The sequence below is a fragment of the Fukomys damarensis genome, unplaced genomic scaffold, assembly GCF_012274545.1.
Source record: "Fukomys damarensis isolate Sample0158 unplaced genomic scaffold, DMR_v1.0_HiC HiC_scaffold_33, whole genome shotgun sequence".
Taxonomy (NCBI): Eukaryota; Metazoa; Chordata; class Mammalia; order Rodentia; family Bathyergidae; genus Fukomys; species Fukomys damarensis.
Window position 1 is genome coordinate 41536124 of NW_022900945.1, and position 21397 is coordinate 41557520.

General features: G+C 42.7%; 1 long non-coding RNA gene and 1 other non-coding gene across 3 annotated transcripts in view; one reads left to right on the forward strand and one right to left on the reverse strand.

Annotated features, from left to right (window-relative positions):
* The first annotated feature begins 1230 nt into the window (after positions 1–1230).
* Positions 1231–1349, forward strand: LOC117284060. Its single transcript, XR_004515147.1, has one exon. It is a non-coding gene; the product is annotated as a small nucleolar RNA SNORA25 (small nucleolar RNA).
* A 1381-nt stretch (positions 1350–2730) lies between these two features.
* LOC104849528 overlaps positions 2731–21397 on the reverse strand; it is a 58933-nt gene continuing 40266 nt past the window's right edge. Inside the window, exons 3-4 of one of the 2 annotated variants that reach the window (XR_776778.2) lie at positions 9370–9471; positions 8422–8487 (exon numbers count right to left, since the gene is read on the reverse strand). This is a non-coding gene — a long non-coding RNA (uncharacterized LOC104849528). Of the gene's footprint in view, positions 2841–8421; positions 8488–9369; positions 9472–21397 lie in introns of those variants that run through there. The other variant, XR_002024784.2, reaches the window with a different exon arrangement.

Sequence of the window (21397 nt, forward strand, 5' to 3'; positions counted from 1 at the left end):
AAGCTCAGATCTTTACTAGACTTAGGCACAAAGGCATGGAATTGGACTCCCCTGATGGATCTCTGCAGAGGACATGGAACAAGTTGGAGGAGAGTAGAAATAAGCAGGCAAATCCCAAATGACAACTAAAAAACAATGACTAACTCCAGAGTCAAAGGCATTGAGCTCTGATTGTTTGAACTGGCAAGGTCCAGAGGTTGCCAGACCCCAGAGGAATTAAACAAATGGAAAGAGAAGCTAAACATTCAGAAATGGGATGGTTGTCAGTTCAAGATGTGTTTCCACAGGTGAAGACAGTAGGACACTGACAGTGGTGAAGCAAAGGCTGGCTGAGGGATGTTCAAGAAGAAGAGACTCTTAGCAAACTTCTACTCTGAATTTCCTGAGTCTAGGCTGGGGAGGGATTTACCCATGGTTCTGTCGTGGTCATTCGTAGAGATAAAACCTAGACTCTCCTGAGTACAGCTCGGAGTCCAGAATCCTGTCAGCTCATTAGGAAAATCCAGTCTAAAACTGAATTGCTCAAACCCAGATCTGTTTGGATCAGTTTATTCCTACCCAGAAAACCTGCACTTGTGTAGATCCTGGCTACAAGGTCGTAAGCTGATGAGCATATTGCCAGTGAACAACTTTCTCCTTCCTTAGAGGATCAGTCCAGCAAGACGTAGCCTGGCTGCTCCTGGGAACATTTAGACCCAGGTTGCTAGAAAGCAGACAGTAGTGTGAGGCTGTTTCTAGTGTGGTGTATGGCACAAGGGGACTAGGATATGGGACAGAGGAGCCTGTCCCCACTACGTGCCGCAGCAATCTTCCCTCTTGTTGCTTGCTCTAGGGAGCACATATAAAAGACGGACACATATAAAAGATGGACAGTATATGATGACACATGCCTATAATCCCAGCACTCTGGAAGGCTGAGGCAGGAGGATCACAAGTCTGAGTTCAGTCTGGGTAACTTGGTGACTTACCTAGATCCTTTCTCAAAAATTAAAAATTAAAAAAGAACTGAAGATATACCCTAGTATGAGGGCCTTGGGTTCAGTCCTCAGTGTTACAAAGTAATAAATAAATAAATAAATTCATACATAAATAAATAGCTGAGAGTAACTTGAAGTTATCAGGAAGCAGAGATGCTCCTTGAATAAGCTACAGAGAGAAAAAGCAGCCAATTCATGCAAACACGAGACAGCATGGAGGCCCCAGAGGAAAAAAGTTGAGGAGAGGGTCTACAGGTCATTTCAAAGAAGGCTTATGTGGCTATGAAATCAGAATCTTTTAATGCTGTGAACAAGGTTTAATTTCTCCATAATAGTCACTCAATGGTGCTGTTTTCCTGAGGAGATACAAGACTCAGCCACTTTTAATCATGACAGTTCATTCATAATAACCTATGACTAGGCGTGTGGAAAAGTGGAAATAAATGTTGAAGGGCAGTGTTTCAAGCTCTAACAAATTCAGTTTCTAAGAGACTGAGCTTTACTTTATTTCCATGAACTTCTGTATAACCTTACAATAACCGCCTCCTTGACTTTGGCTTGTATAAGTGCTTTTCTTGTTCTTTGCGTCCAATAAATCCATCCTAAAATGCCTTTATCTTCGTGTAATCTGATTTCATGTATTATAAGAATGATTGCTCCCAAATCTCCCAGGGAAGGCCCCGGAGTTGGTGATGGTGTCTGTCTAAGCCTCCACAGTTCCCATGACAATTGGCCCAGGCAGAACGAAAGACCATTAAGAAGCTGAGGTCAGAGAGGAAGGAGGAAATCTGTACCCCTGTGACCACATCTAAAGCTTCCTGGAGAAAATGAGTTCAGAGCCGAAAGAGGACATCCAGTTAGAGCTGGAAAGTGTCTTCCAATGACTTGCTGTGGTCCCTGGAGAGAAAGTGTGCTATACTCCCTCAACTGGGCCCTTCCCTCATTCCATAAACATTTATTGTGTACCAATATGAGCTTGACCCTGACCTTTCTGCTAAGGAAACAAACATGACATGGCTTCTTCTCACTGTCCACTGAGGAAAGTGAAACTAGCACTCTGTTGAAACTGCATCTAAAGACCTTGTTAGAGTCTCCTTTGTATTAGAGTCATCTATCTTTGTGTCAATCTCTTCTTTGAGGGGAAGATTCAGAAAGCCCGGGGAACCTGAATCATCCTCTCTACAGTCTTTCCTTCCACTGAGACTAGTGCTGAGTTTGACTCTACAGTTAACTAGAGTTGGTGTGTGGGTCAGAACTCTGTTGCATCTCCATGTTCACTGATAGAGATTCTGGCCCTGGCCACCAAGTCTTGGAACTATGTTGGGGAGAGGTCAGTAGGAGTGAAAAATATGGGAAAAACCACCCTGTTCCATGTTGGAGGAAGAATTCAAAGCAAATACCTGCTGGGTGTGGGTGAGTGGTATTTGTAGGTAGGTACCCTGGACCTTAGGGGTAAAGTTCCTTGTCTGAGTAGTCAGTAGCTAAATCAGTAGTCCCATACCTCACTGGATGCTCTGAGTTTTCTGAGGAAATTGAGCAGACTTAGAGCCTTTACAGAGTGTACAGAGGACTTGAGACACTCCCAGGACCCACTAAGAACCTAGGGCACTTTCTTAGGACTAAATATCATTAAGAACTGCATGCCCAATGATAATGTCATCATACTGTATACCTGAAATGTACCAATAAACTTAATGAATTAAAAATAAAAAAGAACTGCATGCAAGTTTTGTGATTGTGTAGTCAGCTTTCCTTTGCTAGGTCAAAATACGTGATACACACAACTTAAAGAAAGAGAGGTTTATTCTGGCTCACAGTTTGAGAGGTTCCAGTCCATAATCACCTGACTCCATTGCCTTAGGCCTGTGGAGAGACAGAGACATCATGGTAGAAGGGCATGGTGGCCAGGAAACACAGAGCAGGAAAAGACCCAGAGAGGAGGGGCCCAGGAACCATATATGGTTCCCAAGATTACACCCCCATGACCCATCCAGACACACCCAGAAGTATTCTTCACTGACTTCCTAAGCAGCTCTCAAGCTAATCAAGTTGACAAGATTAACCATCAGTGACCTTTGTACATGAAGAATGGGTTAGTGGAGAAGGGATGGTTTTTACAGTGACCAGGCAAACAGAAGCCATTGAACATCAGTGTGTGTGTGTGTGGCTTTGTTAGAAGGAGAGGGATCACTGACCAGCTCTGAATTTGGTCCAATTCCTGGACTTCTTAGTAGAACTCTTCTCAAGTGGAGATGGAGGTAATTGGTTCCCATGGTATAATATATTGACCATTAAAAGCATAAACCAACCTCCTACTGCCTACATTTTGCCTCAGTACCATTCAATCATCTCCTGATCCAGGCTACTTGAGTTCTATTTCTCATGACAACTCTGATATGCCATCAGTCTCTCAGGAGGCCTGTCAGCACAAGTGAGTCCTATAATACATCTGAATGCAAGAGCATCAACTTTGCAGAGAGAGCAGGACATTTTGTATTCAGCACATCATAGAAACAAGTGTCCTAACAACTCCAACCGCTTAATCTCTCAGGCAGGAATGGTGCATCATATCACCAATGCCAAAAGCAAACTAAAGATTGACAAACACAAAACTGCAGGTGCGACAGTGCAACAATGAGTGGATAATAGACAGTTCCCCTCAACATCTCTCCATGGTGCAGAGATCTGGGCTGTACATATTTACCAATATAGTGCACGTTTTTAATTAGTGACTCAAATTTTATTGAATTGCAGGGGGCCTATAAGCTTTCCTTTTCCTCGGTAGCCTCTACTTTTAGTGCCACTTACCTCTCCACACCCCATCAAGATCTAAATTTAGCTATTTCTTTTCGGCATTTTAGTAATCATAAGGACTTAGGCTCACTTGATAGGGGTGGTATTATAAATGAAGTCAAGAAAGAACACACAGCATCGAAAATGTCCAGGGCCAGCAAAATGCCTTTGAAATTGCTTGCTTTTTAGTTGGAAATGTGAAATAGCCTAGCGGGAGCAGGTCTTGATGCCTGCATTAGAAAGATAATAGAAATGTAATGCTATTCCCTGTGCCAGTTTTAATGCTGTGGGCAACTCTGAGCTCTAACAAATTAACAGTGGGATGTTCTTTCCTTTGAGAAAGAAGCAAATAATGTTTATGGTGAAATGGACAGCCCACAACATTTCTCACTCAGTCACCTTATCCACCTCTGAGACAGCTCATCTCCTAATCCTGGAGTTCTTCCCCACCAGATGAATCTTACTTCCTTTGTTGCCCTGTGATACCAAATATGACATTCAAGTCAGCAGCACTACCATGGGATTTGAAAGTGACAGGGCATCCATCTCTAGGACCTGGTACATTTTGTTCTACACCAGATTGAAGTAAGACTTGAGTGGGAAGCAAACTGACAAAGGTCCCAGACCCAGAACCCCCAGGAGAGGGGACAGGAGCAGAGAGTCCTCTAATGAAATCTAGGCTAACTCTAAATGTTTTCATGTAGCCATATTATAAACTATATAAGGACAATAGGTACATAGTTCTAAAACCCTGTCATTGTGTTGGGGACCTTCATAAAGGAATTCTCCAGTGAGGGACAACAAAGAACAAGTCAACTGCTCCATGGGCAGGTCACCTCAGTTTCTTTCTCTACACTTTGGGATGTTTTTAATCAGAGGTGACTTTGCTCCCTGAGTGATTTTTGGCAATGTTTAATGATACTTTGTGTTTAAAACAATGTAAGAAAATATACAATAATACTAGCATTTAAATAGCTATGATGCACAGGCTTAAAATGTCAGTTATGCCGAAGTTGAGGAACCCTGGAGCAGATCATCCTTAAGTTCCCTTCAAGCCAGATCTTCCATTTTGCATGGGTTAATAAAACCATCATGAACAGGTACAAGCTCCCTATGATGAATGTTTATCATTATGTATATATCTAAGATGTACCAATAAAAAAATACAAACCCACATGAGTTTGTATAATTGGAACTCCTTAAGTTTTGATGGCGAGACCCATGGCACTAATTTCAGGCACCAGCAAAGCATTCTGAATCTGTCCCTGCTTCTTAGGCTGACCTTTTAAGTCAAACAAACCCAGGCTCAGCATAACATCCATCACCAAGGAAAGTATGCCCAGATCAACTGAATGGGTGTGGAGACAGAGTGCATGATGGCATCAGTGGGCTAGATTATCACTTGTCACTGGCCTTTTCTCATGCTAGATTTCTCTCAGTATATGGTGAACTCTGTTCTTCTCTGTCAGCCATGCCTGTCAGTAGTCCAGCCATAATCCCGTGCCATTATCCTATGGCCATTTCTTTCTTCCTTGGGGACTTCAGTCTGCCAGATCTGCAGATTCACCTTTTCCAGAGCTGGGGACTCAGCTCTTCAACTACGCTCGCCCCCAAAACAGACACACACACACACACACACACACACACACACACACGCGTGCGCGCTTAGATTCATAGTCTTAAGAAGGTTCTGTGGTGCAGAGAGGCTAATGTTCCTATCAGTGGGACATCTTGTACCACTTCTCTCTCCTTCCTTCATGGTAGGCATCACTAATCAACCATAGCACCTTCCCTATCGAACTAGTACATAGCTGAGCACAGTGCTCTACTAAACCACTTCTAGTTGGTCAGAGTTGCCACTGTAATTTTAACCAATTTGCTATTCAAGTCCCTGAACCATTCAGACAAAGGCTAGAGAGTTTAGGAGAGACAAAGGGATAAGATCCTCACACCGACTGTAAGTTCTGAGAGGGTAATGGCAAGTTCTATTTCGTGCACTAGTCCATCCTTACCATACACAGGAGAGGTTCCATTTGTTGACTGAATAAAGAGCCTTCTATCTGTGGTCTCCCTGAGAGACACACTGTGTACTAAGCTCCAGGGGGTGGATGGACTCTAAATTATAACTTGCCATCTAGGCTAATGTTGTTTACAGCAACCCCAGAGAAGAAGTGATTTGTAGGAGGGTAGGTGATTTAGGAAGTCCCACTCTTTCTAAGAGAGGTAATAGCTTTGAGTGAGAACTTTGAAATAACCAGGCACTGTGTCACTTTCTCACATTTTTTTTTTTTTGTTGTTGTTGTTATTCTTTTCCTGGCCCCCTGTGATGAATAAAGAGCTTTAGAAATTTTAAAGCTATCATTTATTGAGTGCTACTATCCAACAGCTTTGCAAACATTAACCCACTAGATGATTACAATTGGTTGGTTGTATTTTACCCCCCTTTCCCACAGATTAAGGCACAGAGTGGTTAATTACATTCTCAAGGGCACAGCTAAGTGGGTGGCTAAACTCAGATTCACACCTAGACCAATGCATCTCTGAAGCCGGTATTCCTGTAGAAAAAGCCTGAATGCTTATACTTGGTCACTGCGGGTGGAAAGAGAATACAATCCGTATCTCCTCCAAGTGTAAGGGCAGAGAATTCCCAAGGGAGGGAATGCCCTGGGAGAAATTAAGGGCCTAAAACCCTAGGGAAGGCAAAAACCAATCCCAGGTTGTTTCCTAGGTGGGAAATAGATCTTTAGTATTCAGCTCCGGGAAATCTCCAATGCAAGAGCCCAACTTAGAAGTCCAAGGTAGGGTATAGTTCTGGTGTAACCCTCAGGATCCCCTTCATTGATCTACCTCCTCTGGTGTACGGTCCCACCATCTTCTGGTCATCTCTCTGAACATCAGTGCTGCGACATTTAGTACATAAAAATACAGAATAGCTAGTTAGTTTTGAGGTCAAATAATAAATAATTTCTAAGTATAAATGTGTCCTGAATATTTCATAGAACACACTAAAATTATATGTTTATCTGACATTCATATTCAGTTGGCTATACTGGGCTTTATGTGGTAATTCTGCCTACTACCCCCTGGCTCATTGCCCTGCTGTGATGGTCTATATTAGGTGTCAACCTGACTGGATTAAGGGACACTTAGAGAACTGGTAAAGAGTTCTTTCTGGGCGTGTGGCACTTTCCAGAGGAGATTGGTGTGTGAGTTGGTAGACTGAGTGGGGACGATCCCCCTCAATGGGGCAGGCATATCCAGTCAGCTGGGAGCCCAGAAGAAACAAAAAGAGCAGAGGACACGAAGAACAAAAAGGCCGAAGAAAGACAAATTTTCTGTCTCTTTCCTGGAGCCTGGACACCCTTCTTCATCTGCCCTTGGATATCAGAACTCCAGGCTTTCCCTCCTTTGGACTCCAGGGTTTACACGAGCAGCTCCCCAGATGCTCAGCTTGCCAGCCTCAGACTGGAGTCCTGGACTTCAGTCGCTGGACTGAGCCATGCTACCAACATCTCAGTCTCTCCAGCTACAGAAGGCATGACTTGGGACTTCACAGTCTCCATAGTCATGTGAACCAATTCCTTCAACAATTCTCTGTCATCTATCTGTGCAGACATGCGTCCTACTAGTTCTCTCTGGAGAACCCACCATCGTTTGACCACTCTCCAAGTTTTCCCTGGCTCACTGATCCACCATCTTGGGGTCCAACCATCCTCTACTTTACTCCTTCACAGTCTTTGGCCCATACTCTCTGCAGTATCCACCTCATCTACTTCCCTTGTTTCTCTTGTGGAAATTCCTGGTCCCACATACCCTGAGTTGCTGTGTCCCATTCCTTGTCCAAACCTGCCCTGTAATATTTACTCTGCTTAGGCCTTCCTGGAGACTTCCTTATGGGAAACTGCTTCAACCCTAGACCAGGCCAGATCCTGCCTCAGGCATTAGATTCAGGCTTCTGTGGTGGTGGTGGGGAGGGGGGCTTCTGGAGCAGCAAAGTAATGAAGCCAATGAGCCAAAAAACAGAATGGCTTCCAGTTTAGACACTTTCATCACTCCTTGGCTCTGGGCCAAAACATTTTAAGGTGGTTTTTTTGTGGGGTGGGGGTGAAGGAGAACAGCTTGTTGTTGGCTTCTGTCCTGAGATTTGTCAACTGCAGACAGAAAAGGTTAATGATCTGCAGAAGTAGAGCTGACCCAGTAAATGATACGGGGCTGCCCCCTGAGGTCTGTTTTAGAAGATTGTGAAACTCCAAGCTTAGACTCCTGGAGCCTGGAAACTCATTGCCAATTTGGGGTTCCTACCCCTCCCTTCAGATATAAAAAGATGGGAAAGGACTTGGCCTTTGGGAAGGAACCCATAAATCAATAGAGAAAGACAGGAAAGAGGGCCAAGAGGAGAGAAGGGGAATTAAAGGAGTTATGCCTTCTGTTCCTTCCACATGTGCACACATACGCACACATACATGAGCTCAAATATGAGACACACACATACATGCATGCACATACACATATATCCACAGCGTAGAAGCTGGAAAACTGGATTTACATACCTGTTTAGCTGGTCTTGGTGAGCCAGTCACCACCTATAGCAGCCTCAATTTTCTCATCTGAAAACTTTAGAAGAACTTGGGTCCTCCCTGTAACGGTCCAAGTTTGGTAGCTCTACTCTACCATGAGCTCTTTGGGGGCAGGGATGTGGCTTCAGTCCCCTGAGTAACTGATCAGACAGAAACTAGTCAGTCTGAGGACCATGAAGCAATGCCAGCTTCGGCTTCTACTGCTGTCCCTAGATCTGGAGACCAGCCATAAAACCAGAGGCATTTCCCCATGTGTAAGCAGAGGTCCATCCTGGCTGCTCTGGCAGAGGCTGCAGGAGAAACCAGGATCCTGAATTCCCAAGCAGGTAGGTAGGTCACTCAGTGTATGCCCTATATCCTGATGCCTTAGGACCCACCCAGGAGATGGGACAGACCACAAGGACACACCTGTCAGGTGATTCTCAGGGTTCCGCTCCCAAGTCATCCACACACTCAGAGCCCCTGTGAACGCCTTCCGATTTAGCTTCATTAAGCCATCTGCCCACATTAAATGGTAAATTATCTCAATCACTCCACAGATCCGAGAGGGGAGAAGGAGATAAAAGGAAGCTGTCATCCTCTGAATGGATCTGGAGGATCCTGCCCTGCCCATGACTTCTCCCTTGGTGTCAGACAGCCTTTGGTGTTTACAAATCCTTGTGTGTACCTGCTGCCTCATAGCTTCCTTCTCTTTTTTAGGAACAGGAGTAAGGCTTGGACATGTCTGACCATGAATAGGAAAACAAATGAGAATTTGTATTTGTTTTCCTTTTGCCTTGGGGTATTTGAGTGCTGTGACAGTGCTCTCTTCCAATGTGCCTATGTTAGATGGGCCACCCTCAACTCTTGGTTCTCTGAGGCAGCCTGTGCCCCCACGGAAGAGTTCTGCAAACCTTACTTTGTGCTGCAAGTGTGTGGCCAGAGGCTGAAGGATAGAAGGATCTCATTTCTGGCATCTGTAGGAGGTGGAGGTGAGAGAAAGGAGCCTCTGATGGTAGAAGGTCTTTCTCAGGGTTGCTTACCAGGATGGAACTTGGTGAGTTTTGCAGTTCTAGACTTTGGATTTATGAGCATGCTCACAATTGCTTTCATTCAAGAGACATTAACTTATACTCATTAGAGTCCTAAAAGAAGAAGAACACAAGGCAAAAGTAAAATGCATGACAATTCCTACCAGGTGTTCCCTTTTGATGCTTAGTATGCTCAAAAGAAAGGGACATTTAGTTATGGCATAGAAAATTGTGACCAACTATCATTGATCACAACAGTCTCTGCCCAGAGCCAGGATGTCTCCCAGGTGTAACTGGAGACGCACTAACTGCTTGTGTCCTTTGACTGTCCCTCTTCTAGACTCCAGCTGGCCACAGATGCTTCAGTTAGGTCAGGAATTGTCAATTGGCTCACAACCCTCTGTAGCTGCATTTAGTCCTGTCACCTATTTTGGACGTGGGTAATGCTCAGTCTCTTCATTACACATTTCTGAAGCAATGTTTATAGTGGGTCTTTCCTATAAATGACTAAGTGTCGCCATCATTCATTAATTCTTAGCCACTTTCCTTTTTGAAAATGACTTAAGACTGAGGGTCTGGAAATATCTTTTGTGGCTCCCTAGGTAAATAGCATTCTTTCAGTGTCCCCCCCACAAGTAAATTAGGCCACTTGATCTCAGAGAGGATTCTTATGCTTTTTCAGGCTGCCCTTGGGCCTCTGTTGGAAGCTTAGCTTAGCTACTTGCCAGCTATGTTACTTTGGTTGAATCCCCAAACCTCCACAAGCCTTGATTTCTTCGAGAAAAAATGGGAATATTAGTGATTATCTGACAGGAATGTGAGGATCAATGCAGATAGTCAATTTTTATTTATATGTCAATCATGCATCAGAATGGACTTTGACCTCCTTACAGTGATTGTTATCCGTGAGGAACTTCAAGGGATGTATTCCCAAATAGGATCAGTCTTGGAAATATACTTAATTCATTAATTCAAGAATCCTTTATTGAGCACCTACCATGTGACAAATGTGAAACTCACCCAGATAGAAACAATTTTCTTAAGTGCCAAAATAACTACCTTCCCATAGGAGGTAAGGATAATGTCGATAACTAATATTGGGAACTTACTGTGTGTCAGATGGAATACTAATTGCAGGCATAATCTTATTTAATACAACAAGCTGATGAGATAGACTATTTTACAATAATCTATTATTTTGCAAATTAGCACATTGAGGCTAGAGAAACTAATAAAGTCATTAAGGTCATTCAGCTTGTAAGTGGTGTAAGTGAAATCCATATACGAGGGGCTGCTAAGATTATGCTCCTAACCAAGCTCTATGAGGGCATAGAGTAGGTTCCCTTGCTCTGCGTTTTGATTTTCTTGTGTGCTTGCTAAAAACATAATGTGTTGTATTCAAATACTCTTGTAGATTGTAGCTACAATGTTTGGATGGGTGGGAAGATAAAGGGGAGTTGTCCATCAGTACAGTGAATAGTGGTGTAGAATCCATAATGGGACAAGGAGGATTCTCAGACCAGAACTCTGGAGCAAGGGGAATTCCCCTCTAGGTACAGCCTTCTGGAATGTAGGTGCAAATGTACTACTTGGAAGAAATCAGAAATTAGAAAAGGAGGCAGAGGTGGTGAACAGATGGGCGATCCCTGCTAATAAAAGCCCAGAACACCAGAACTAGCACAGAAGGGATCTGGGCCTGCATCTTTCTCAGGGAGTCACATTCACTTCAGGGGAGCTCTCGCCATGACCACTGCCTCTCTGTAGGTCTCACTTCCAAAGCATTTATTTGTCTCTGTTATCCCTAAGCCTTGAGTCAAGTCTTATCTGATTGGCCCAGTCTGGTGTTTGCCAGCCAAAGGGAAAGGTCTTGTGTTCAGCTCCAACTGGAGCATTGAAGGGATTTCAGGCTCCCTGCAGCTTTGCCAAGAGAATTGTTCCAGGACAGAGTGTTATCTGCTTCCTCTTCAGGAGACATGCTGGGACAGCCTTGTCACCATAATACTACCAGATGTTTATAAAGTCCAGAGAATGTCTCGGAGGCCCTGTGCCATTCTCCCACCCCCAGGTCCATGGCCGCAGATGCTCCTGTTCTCCGATTCCCATAAAGGTTCAAGGTGGAAACCATTATTCCATACTTCCCTTTGCAAAGTACACCCATCTCAGAGACCAGCAGCCTTGGCCCGCTAGGGCAGAGGCCTCTTTACTTGTATCTGTGAGCTTGAATAGGAAAAAAAATTACATCTTTATTTTCACTAAACATCAACCAAAAATTGGGATCTCCTTCCAGTTTGAATGTAGGCCACAAGTCACAGAAGTATTAGCAATACCTATGATTTCATTACCAATAAAAATCATGGGTATTTTCATAACATATTATAGTTGTTTTAGATATTGTGAAATATGTGTGTTTACCACCACTTCAAAATTCAACAATTACTAGATCTGAAGCTAGATTTTGCTATTTAATATAATAGTAATACTATATATTATTATACCACAAAATTTAAAAAATATTTTTTGATAATTCTTTCAAAGAAGTTGATGTCCTTTATAATCCTATGTGATATATGTGGGGGGGTATGTTTTTACACATATGTAAATGAGAAACATGGTCATTAAATAAGAAACATGGTCATGAACATGGTAGGATTGTGCACATTTGGCATATTGATAGTTTCTCTGGCAACCTTTTAATTTCTTTAAATTACATGTTTGATTTAATTCATAGTCATTTGTTTGGGAAGAATATTACATATGTATTGGTGTTAAATTCTATCATTATGCTTATAAAAATATAATAAAAATAAGTATGGGATATAATAAAATATAAACAGAAAAATCTGATCTTAAAAATGTGAATTCTTTTAGTTGCTTTTGGATTTCAAGTATAAGTATATTTTTTTCTGTGGGAAGTTTTGTTAGAAAATGTAAGTGGTACAATCAACAAGGCATATGATATTTATCAATTAATAAAACCAAGGAGTTTATAAATCATAAAATTTTGAGGACAGTTTCTCAACTATAATATGTAACTTTGTTTTATTTGTAACTACATTATTTCAAAAATATTATATGATAAGAAAGTGAGAAAGAACATAATGTTTGAAGATCATATCAAACTAATGTATTTCAGTTATTAGTCTGTGTTACATAAATTTTTGTTTATTTATATCCTTTTTTGCTGTCACATATATGTATATTTGAAATTTTTATGTAGTATCTTCATTTCTTGTTGTCATGTATGTTTGCAATCTTTAATAAAAAAAAAAAGATGATCCTATGTGATTTTATTTTCTACCTTAAAAACTATTCTGAGGGCTCTCGTGGCTTCACCAAGTTGCTGGAGAGCCTGTAACTTTCAAAAGACATGAATCCTGCCTTAAGAATTGTAGGAAAACCTGTGTGATATTTGGAGAGACATAGGTGGGAAAGCCACAGAACTCATAAGCCCTCAGGTCAGGTGGCCTTTGGAGCAGTGCTGTGCTTGTATGGTATCTTCATTTTCTTATCACAAAAGTGGATTCTAAGTTAACAGGCACTTCTGTTGACATCCCAGGAAGAAAAGCAAGGGCCCAAATGAAAGAATAGTTTAATATTTTTTAAGCTTTGAAATATTCCCAAGTTATGACTTTTATCAACTCCTATTTATCTCCTGCAGTGAGCCACAGTAAAACCCTTAAAAGGAAAATGGCCTTGTACCTGTCTGTAGGGGCAGAAAGGAAAAGGCCACTGGGGATGATAGACTCCTTTGTAGCCAGTGGGGTCAGCACAAGAGTCCCACAGGATGAGTAGCTGGGGACAGCTTTAACAAGGAGATTCCATGTGGGTGAAGGGGATCACAGGGCTTGAGGGATAGGTAGGTGTATCTAGGTGGGTGGAATGTGGCCCTGGGAATAGCAGGGGCCTGAGCAGGTCTCCAGAACCCCTTCCCAAGGACAGGGAGGAGCCATTCCTTGGGGGAAGCTCCTTGGGCAAGACGATCTTCAAGGCACTGGAGGGGTAGCCTGGGGGAGTATTTCTCCCTAGGTCCTAGGATTATCTTCCTCACCTCATGATTTTCTCTCTGGGTATGTGTCTGTGTCCAGATTTCCCCTTCTCATAAGGAAACCAGTCATATTGGAGCAAGGCCCTGCCCTTCTCCATTAAAACTTCATCTTAACTAACTATATTTGCAACAACCCTATTTCCAGATAAGGCCTCACTCTAAGTCACTAGGGTTTGGGACTTGAAAGTGTGAATTGGGGACAACACAATCTAACCCATAACACTTCTGTTATGCAAGGTGAAGCACCTTGGCCATGGGTAGCCCAGAAGAACACAGTTTGGTCCAGGGCAGGGGATGGAGGAAGGTGGGGAGGTCCCTACTTTACAGATTTAACTCTCGGCTGAACTAAGGTCTTCCACCACCTCTTTTATTAAACACTTAAACACTCACTATATGCCTAAATTATGCTAGAGATGGAGAAAATAAACATGAATAAAATATTGTCCTTAACTTCAAGAGAAAAGAGAGACAGACACCCAAACTGCAAGACAGCAGGACCCACACAAGGTATTCATGAGAAAGATGTTAGGACCAGGACAGTCAGGGAAGGTTCCTAGGACCAGGTAGCGTTAGAACTGAACAAGGTAGGCAGTTCCTGGTTTTGTAGGAGGACAAAAGAAGGCAGAGAAAAGTACCACAGCACAAAGTGAAAGTTCAGCTGGGCTACTGATGTGGGCTGCAGGAGACAGGGATCAAAGTAGTACAGGGCCAAGTGAAGGGAATTTTCTGCCAACCAGAAGAATGTAAACTTTAGAATACAATCCTAGAGTGCAGCCATGAAGAATTCTTCCTACACCATAAACTCTAGAAAGGCAATGAGTAGTTGTGGAAGATGAGGTCAGAGTGTTAGCAAATGCCCGCCACCCAGTAGGCACTTAAAATATACTTGATAAATATGTGACTGAATGGCTTTTAGGCAGCTGGGTGTTATGATGATGGCACTCAAGGTGAAAATACACAGACACTTGTAGGAACCTCTGGGTTAAAATTTGAGGGAGGTCTACCCCCTAATCTTGATCATCCCTGTGGAGCTGGCTGGGGGTGGGGTGGGTAGGAGTTGATACTGTATGATAGGAGGCCCTCTTCTGGCTGAAGGGCTTTGAGAGCAGCAAAGAGCAGGAGCTAAAACCTAAGCTCAATGGGTCAAAACTGAGACACTCAAATGTGGTCATGAGCTAAGCTTGGGGATTTGGAAGGCAGGTGCAACAGAAAGAAAAAGGGGACCTGTAATAGGCTGAATGCTGTCTCCCCAAAATTCACATTCACCCAGAACCTTGGCGTATAACCTCATTTGGAAATAGGATCTTGCAAATGTAACTAAGGTAAAAACTGAGATGAAATCATACTGAATTAAAGTACACCCTAAATCCAATGATGGATGTTCTTATAAAAAACAGAAAATGGGGCTGGGGATTTAGCTTAGTGGCTAAATTTGGGGTGGAGCCTGAGGCAGGAAAGGAATGCCCCCTCCCAGAATGATAGATTCAGAGGGGCTTGGAGCTAAAAGTCTTCAGGAAGAATGACAGGTTTAGGGAAAAGCTGAAATGACAGATTTATAGCCAGGGAATGACATGCTTAAAATTAAGATTTCAGAGGTGAAGCAGCTCCAGATGATTCAGGTGCAAGGTCCTTCTTTTATTTTTATTTATTTATTTGTTGTGGTACTGGGGATTCAGAACCTTGCATTTGCCAGGCAGGCACGGTGCCACTGAGCTAATCCCCAGCCCCTACGTCCTTCTCTTAGAGGAGACATGCTATCTGATAAATTCACTCTAAACTGGCAAGGCAGTTCACCCTCCTTGCAGTCTGCATCGCAAACCTAAGGACTGAAAAGGAGCCTCAGTCTTCTGGGGAATCACTATCAGCTGCCCACCCCCAACTCAGATGCTGCGGGGAGGGTCTGTGTTCTGAGAAGGAGGGCTCACTGGGGTGTTGGACTAGGCGCTCTGATCTCAGTACCCTGAAGGCAGGTCTTCCAAGGCCTGGCCCAGGATCTCAGAGGGAGGTCTGTCTACCCTGGGGGCGTTCTGAAAGCCTGCTATTCTGGACACCACTGGGGATTTGGTGGCAGAGAAACTGAACACTAAAATGGCAAGGTAAAGCTGGGGCCATTTGAGGAAATCCAGAAGGAAAATCCCCAAGCAGAATCTTAAGGCAATTAAATAACATCTCCAGAGCAGGCCAGAGAAACCGAGTTGCCCTGGGGCCAGGAATTACTCAATTAAACAGCAGAAGCCCAAAGGAAAAATGGAGAAACAGTGCCTCTTTGACCCAAGACTCTGCATCCCCTATTTGTTTCACCCTGTTTGCCCTGTGCGGGCAGCTTCTCCCCAGGCCTTGCCCCGCCCCCGTCAGAGGCTCCTCCCAGCAGTCCGCACAGCCTTTCTCCTTCCCCATAGGCCCACCCACAGGGATGATCTCTTCTCCTTCTCCCCTCTGGCCCTGGGCAAGGATCTTCCTTATCACTTCATAGCTGAGCATCTGGGGCCTGGAGCTATGGTTCTCCGCTCCAGCTTCTTAAAATGACAGTTTCCTAATATTTAAAGAAGAGAATGTTAGAGAGAGAGGATAACCAGGCAAGGAGGAAGCTTCATCTCTAGCACACAAAATTCCTGATTCTATGCTCACATGCTCTGCCCCTGGGCCACACTCCTTTTATTGCCTCAGCTGGGGCTCCACTTCCTCCTCTCCTCCTTTGCCCTTTCTCCAAACCTATCACGCAAAAAGGATGGGTTGGGAGCAGAAGGCAGTTTAACTTTCACATCCCAGTGTGAGGATCAACTAAGAGCTATTCCAAGGATTGTGTTTTCCAGGAGGGAGTACATAGTTAATCAGTGAAGGTGTTTCTCTCCAGACAGCTCATCTCCACAAGCTTTGTGTGCACCTTCTCTTGGTGCTCATACAGATGGCCAGGGAAGCTCCTCTTGCTTTCCCTGCCTGAGATGATTCCTCTTTCTTCTCCAGTTACTCTCCATGCACATCTGGGAGCAGGAGCTTCCAGGCAACTCTCTAAGGTGAGGAAAGTCAGAGGCGGGTGAGAGGATGGGGACCTGGGTAGACAAAGTGGCAGACTGTGTCAAAGAGTGGTGAAGGTTTCTAGGTTTTAAACTGTCTGGGGTGGCATGTGTGTGTGGGGGTGGCAATTATATTGAGTCACCACTGATAAAATATTGAGCTGTGGGAAAAACACTCCAGGATAAATCAAAGAAACAGTAACTGATTTAAGATGCAGGTGCTCAAGTCCTCACATCATTGCTTTGCTGTGCTAAGGCAGCAAATTCCTTACTCTCTCGGGGTGGCAGTTTGTAGGCTGGGAGGGAACAGAGACAAGCTCTACTGGAGCCTCACACACTGGAGATGAGGCACTGGACCTACAGAGTCTGAGCTGCTCTCAATTGCAATTGCAGATGGACAGAGGCAGAGAGAGCATTAAGAGCCAGCCTTTAGTCCTTGGCTATTGTTCTATCCCTTAATCAGTCTGGGAAAGACCTGGAGCTGTCTGACCAGCAAAGAAGCCATGGGCCCTCCTTCCAAGCAGCTGCAAGAGGGTGACCACAAACACTTGGAAGCGTAGTCAGATCCCACAGGAGCCAGAATGCTCAGCTGGGCTTATGAAAGCAATTTGATGAAGGGAATTTATAGAGTATGGCAAGGTATATTGAAACAGCCTGGGAATGGAGACATCAGGCAGCTATTTCCATCCTTAAGGGTGTGGAAGAGATGGTGCTCTCAGGATCCAGTAAGAGGGCTGCCCAGAGGGAGGTATAGTCATAATATCAAAACATTCAGTCTGGGCCTGGTGGTGCGCACCTGTAATCCCAGCACTTGGGAGGCTGAGGCAGGAGGATTGTTATGAGTTCAAGACAGCCCGGGCTACACAGTGAGTTCCAGGTCAATCTCAACTACGTAGTGAGACCCTGTCTCAAAAAATCCAAACCAAACCAAAACAAAACATGCAGGGCAGGATGTTGTGGCCCATACCTGCAGCATTCTGGGAGGCTGAGGCAAGAGGATCTCAAATTTGAGCCAAGCTTGAACAACTCAGCCACTTAATAAGAACTTGTCTCAAAATAAAAAATAAAAGGGCTGGGTATGTAGCTCACTGCGAAGACCATTGGTTCAAACCCCAGTACCAAAAACAAAAACAAAAACAAGGCTGAGAAGGAGAGTGTGGTACAAATACCCTGACCCATGTCTTGCAGCCTGTTGTCTCCTGTGGAACCTTCCTGTTAATCTGATCAAGCTAAAAAGTAGAGAACAAGAGAGTCCTGTGATATCTTCTATGGAGATCAGTCCCTGGGAGTATGGATTGACAAAAAACAGATTTTGGGCTGGGAGCAAAGTTTAATTGCAAAGTCAGAGGATGGGTACAAGAGTCACACATAGGAAAACAGATGCATATTGAATCCGTACTCTTAAGTGAAATAAATGAGACACACGTGTAAATACCAAATAGTTTCTCTGGTGTGAAAAACCTAAAAGTGTAAATGAGATCCAAATTGTATAACTGATAATGTGAATAGGAAGAAAAGGGCTAAAGGTGTAGGGGAAGTGGGACAGGTAGGGGAAAGGAAATATGGGAAAAGAAAAAATATGAGAAAAGGAAAAAATGGAAACAAAGACTTTGTAAATAGGAGAGGGTGGAGGGAGTGAAGGAAGGGCAGTGGTGTGGGGAAAAAATGAGAACCAAGATCAGTCATGTGAGGGTACAAGATCCCAATGAAGACTGTAACTGTACTGTATACTTTAAAAGTACCAATAAAATTAAATAAAAAGAAAAAAAAGTCAGAGGATGGGGTGTTATAAATGATATACCCCAATAGAAGGAGCAAGTCTTTGAGATTCAGTAATTAGCGAGAACCCTGAGTTTACTGAATACTGCTGTGTGGTCTTTGGCAAGTCAATTCACCTCTCTGAGCCTGGTTTTCCTCTGTGGCTATTCATACCCTCTCGATGGAGTGTACGAGGATGAAATGAGATGCCCTTATGAGTGCTGACCACATACTAGGTACTCAAAAAGGATAGCTTTCCTTCTCTTCAGAGTTCCCCTTGCAAGTTTTGCTGAATTGGAGGCACAGTTATAAAGAATGGAGAACATACACAGGCTATGGATCCGGATCCTGGCTCCATGGCTATGAGCTACATGGCCTAGGCAAGTCGCTCATTCCCTCAAACTTTGTCTTCTCACTGACAGAAAGGGAATACTGAGCTCATAAAGTTGTTGTGAGGATTAGAAATGGCTTAAAGGTACCTCATAAAGGATTGAGCTCATCCTAGATGGGCCTAGAGTCAGGCTAATTTAAAATCCCAACTCCCTACAAGGGAAATTCATAGCAGTAAATGCCATACTGAGAAAACAGAGCAAGCTCAAATAAACAACCTAATGCTTAAATTTAAGCATCTAGAAAAAGAAGAGCAAGACAAACTAAAGCCCATACAAGAGAGGACATTGTAAAGATCAGAGCAGAAATTAATGTAATGGAGACTAAGAGAACTATACAAAAAAAATCAATGAATCACATAATTGGTTTTTCAAAAGAATAAATAAAATCAATAAACCCTTAGCCAACCTTATCAAAAAAATGGAAAGAAAAGGCTCAGATTCATGAAATTAGGAATGAAAAAGGTCAAGTCACAACAGATCCAGCAGAAATCCAGAGGATCATCAATACCTGCTTTGAAAACCTGTACTCTAATAAAATAGAAAATAAAGAAGAAATGGACAGATTCCTAGATACATGTGAACTTCCAAAGTTGAACAAAGAAGATAGAAAAAGTCTAAACACCCCACCTATATTCAGTGAAATTGAAAATGTAATTAAAACATTACCAACAAAGAAAAGCCCAGGTCCTGATGGCTTTACTGCTGAATTCTACAAGACATTTAGAGGAGAACTATTGCCACTACTTTTTAAACTTTTCAATGAAATTGAAAGGGAAGCAATACTTCCAAATTCATTCCTGGAATCAAGTATTACTTTGATTCCAAAACCAGGGAAAGACCCAATCAAAAAAGGAAACTATGGGCCAATCTCCCTAGTGAACATAGATGCAAAATAAGATACTGACAAACAGAATACAGAAGATCATCAAGAAGATCATACACCCTGACCAAGTTGGATTTATCCCAGGGATGCAAGGATGGTTCAAAATACCTAAATCAATAAATGTAATACACCATATTAACAGAGTTAAGGATAAAAACCATATGATCATCTCAATAGATGCAGAAAAAGCATTCAACAAAATTCAACATGCATTCATGATAAAAGCCCTACAGAAAACTGGAATAGGTGGTCTTTATCTCAACCTGATGAAGGCTATCTATAAAAAAACAATAGCTAGGGCCAGGGATTTAGCTCAGCAATTCGGTGGCCTGCCTCGCAAGCGCAAGGACCTGAGTACATTTCCCAGTACCACAAAACAAAAAACAAAAACAAAAAAACACCCCAAAAAGCCAATAGCCAATGTCATTCTAAATGGTCAAAAACTGAGAATCTTCATGCTAAAATCAGGAACAAGACAAGGATGTCCACTATCACCACTCCTGTTTAATATAGTTCTGGAAACATTAGACGCAGCAATTAGACAAGAGAAAGAAATAAAAGGAATAAAGATAGGAAAGGAAGAAGTTAAACTGTCACTATTTGCTGATGATGTGATACTCTACATAGAAGACCCAAAAAACTCTGCCAAAAGACTGCTAGACTTAATTGACAGATTCAGTAGAGTTGCTGGATACAAAGTCAGCACTCAAAAATCAATAGCCTTCTTGTACACACATAACAGAGGCACTGATAGAGAAATTAGGGAAACAATTCCTTTCACAATAGCATCCAAAAAAATGAAATATCTAGGAATAAATCTAAGGAAGGAGACAAAAGACCTCTACACTGAAAACTATAGCAGTCTGAAAAAAGAGAGAAAAGAGGATATATGAAGATGGAAAGGCATCCCTTGCTCCTGCGTAGGGAGACTCAACATAGTGAAAATGGCTATACTACCAAAACTGCTATACAGAGTCAATGAAATCCTGATTAAAATTATAACAGTATATTTCACAGAACTAGAGAAAATAATACAAAAATTCTTTTGGAACCAGATGAGACCTAGAATAGTAAAAGCCATCCTAGGCAACAGAGATGTGACAGAACGTATCACAATCCTCAACTTGAAACTATGCTACAAAGCCACTGTGATAAAAACAGCATGGTACTGGCAAAGAAACAGACCTGAGGATCAGTGGAATAGATTGGAAGATACAGAAATAACTCCAGATATACTTAACTACCTGATCTTTGACAAAGGAGCCAACCATCTTCACTGGAGGCAAGATAGCCTCTTTAAAAAATTGTGTTGGAAAAACTGAATTTCAACCTGCAACAGATTAAAACTAAACCCCTATCTTTCACCATGCACTAAACTAAAATCCAAGTGGATTAAAGATCTAAATGTTAAAACAGAAGCTCTAAACTTGCTGGAAGATAAGTTAGGCAGAACTCTCGAAGACATTGGCATAGAAGACTTTATGAACAAATCAGCAGCAGCACAAGAACTTGCACAAAGAATCAACAAGTAGGATCTCATTGTATTAAAAAATTTCTGCAGTGCAAGAAAAATCCCCAACAGAGCTAAGAGACACCTACAATGTGGGAATAATTTTTACCAGCTACTCCTCAGACAAAGGACTACTATCTAGAATATATAAAGAATTATAAAAAATCAGACCCCCCAAACACCAAGACCTGATTCAAAAATGGGCACCTGAAATGAACAGATGAAGAAGTAAAAGCAGCAAATAAATATATGAAAAATGTTCAACATCACTGTTCATTTGAGAGATGCAGATGAAAACAACACTGAGATTCCATCTCACCCCAGAAAGAATGACTGCTGTCAAGAAATCAACCAACAACAAATGCTGGTGGTGCTGTGGGGAGAAAGGAATCCTTCTCCATTGTTGGTGGGAGTGCAGACCAGTGCAACCACTGTGAA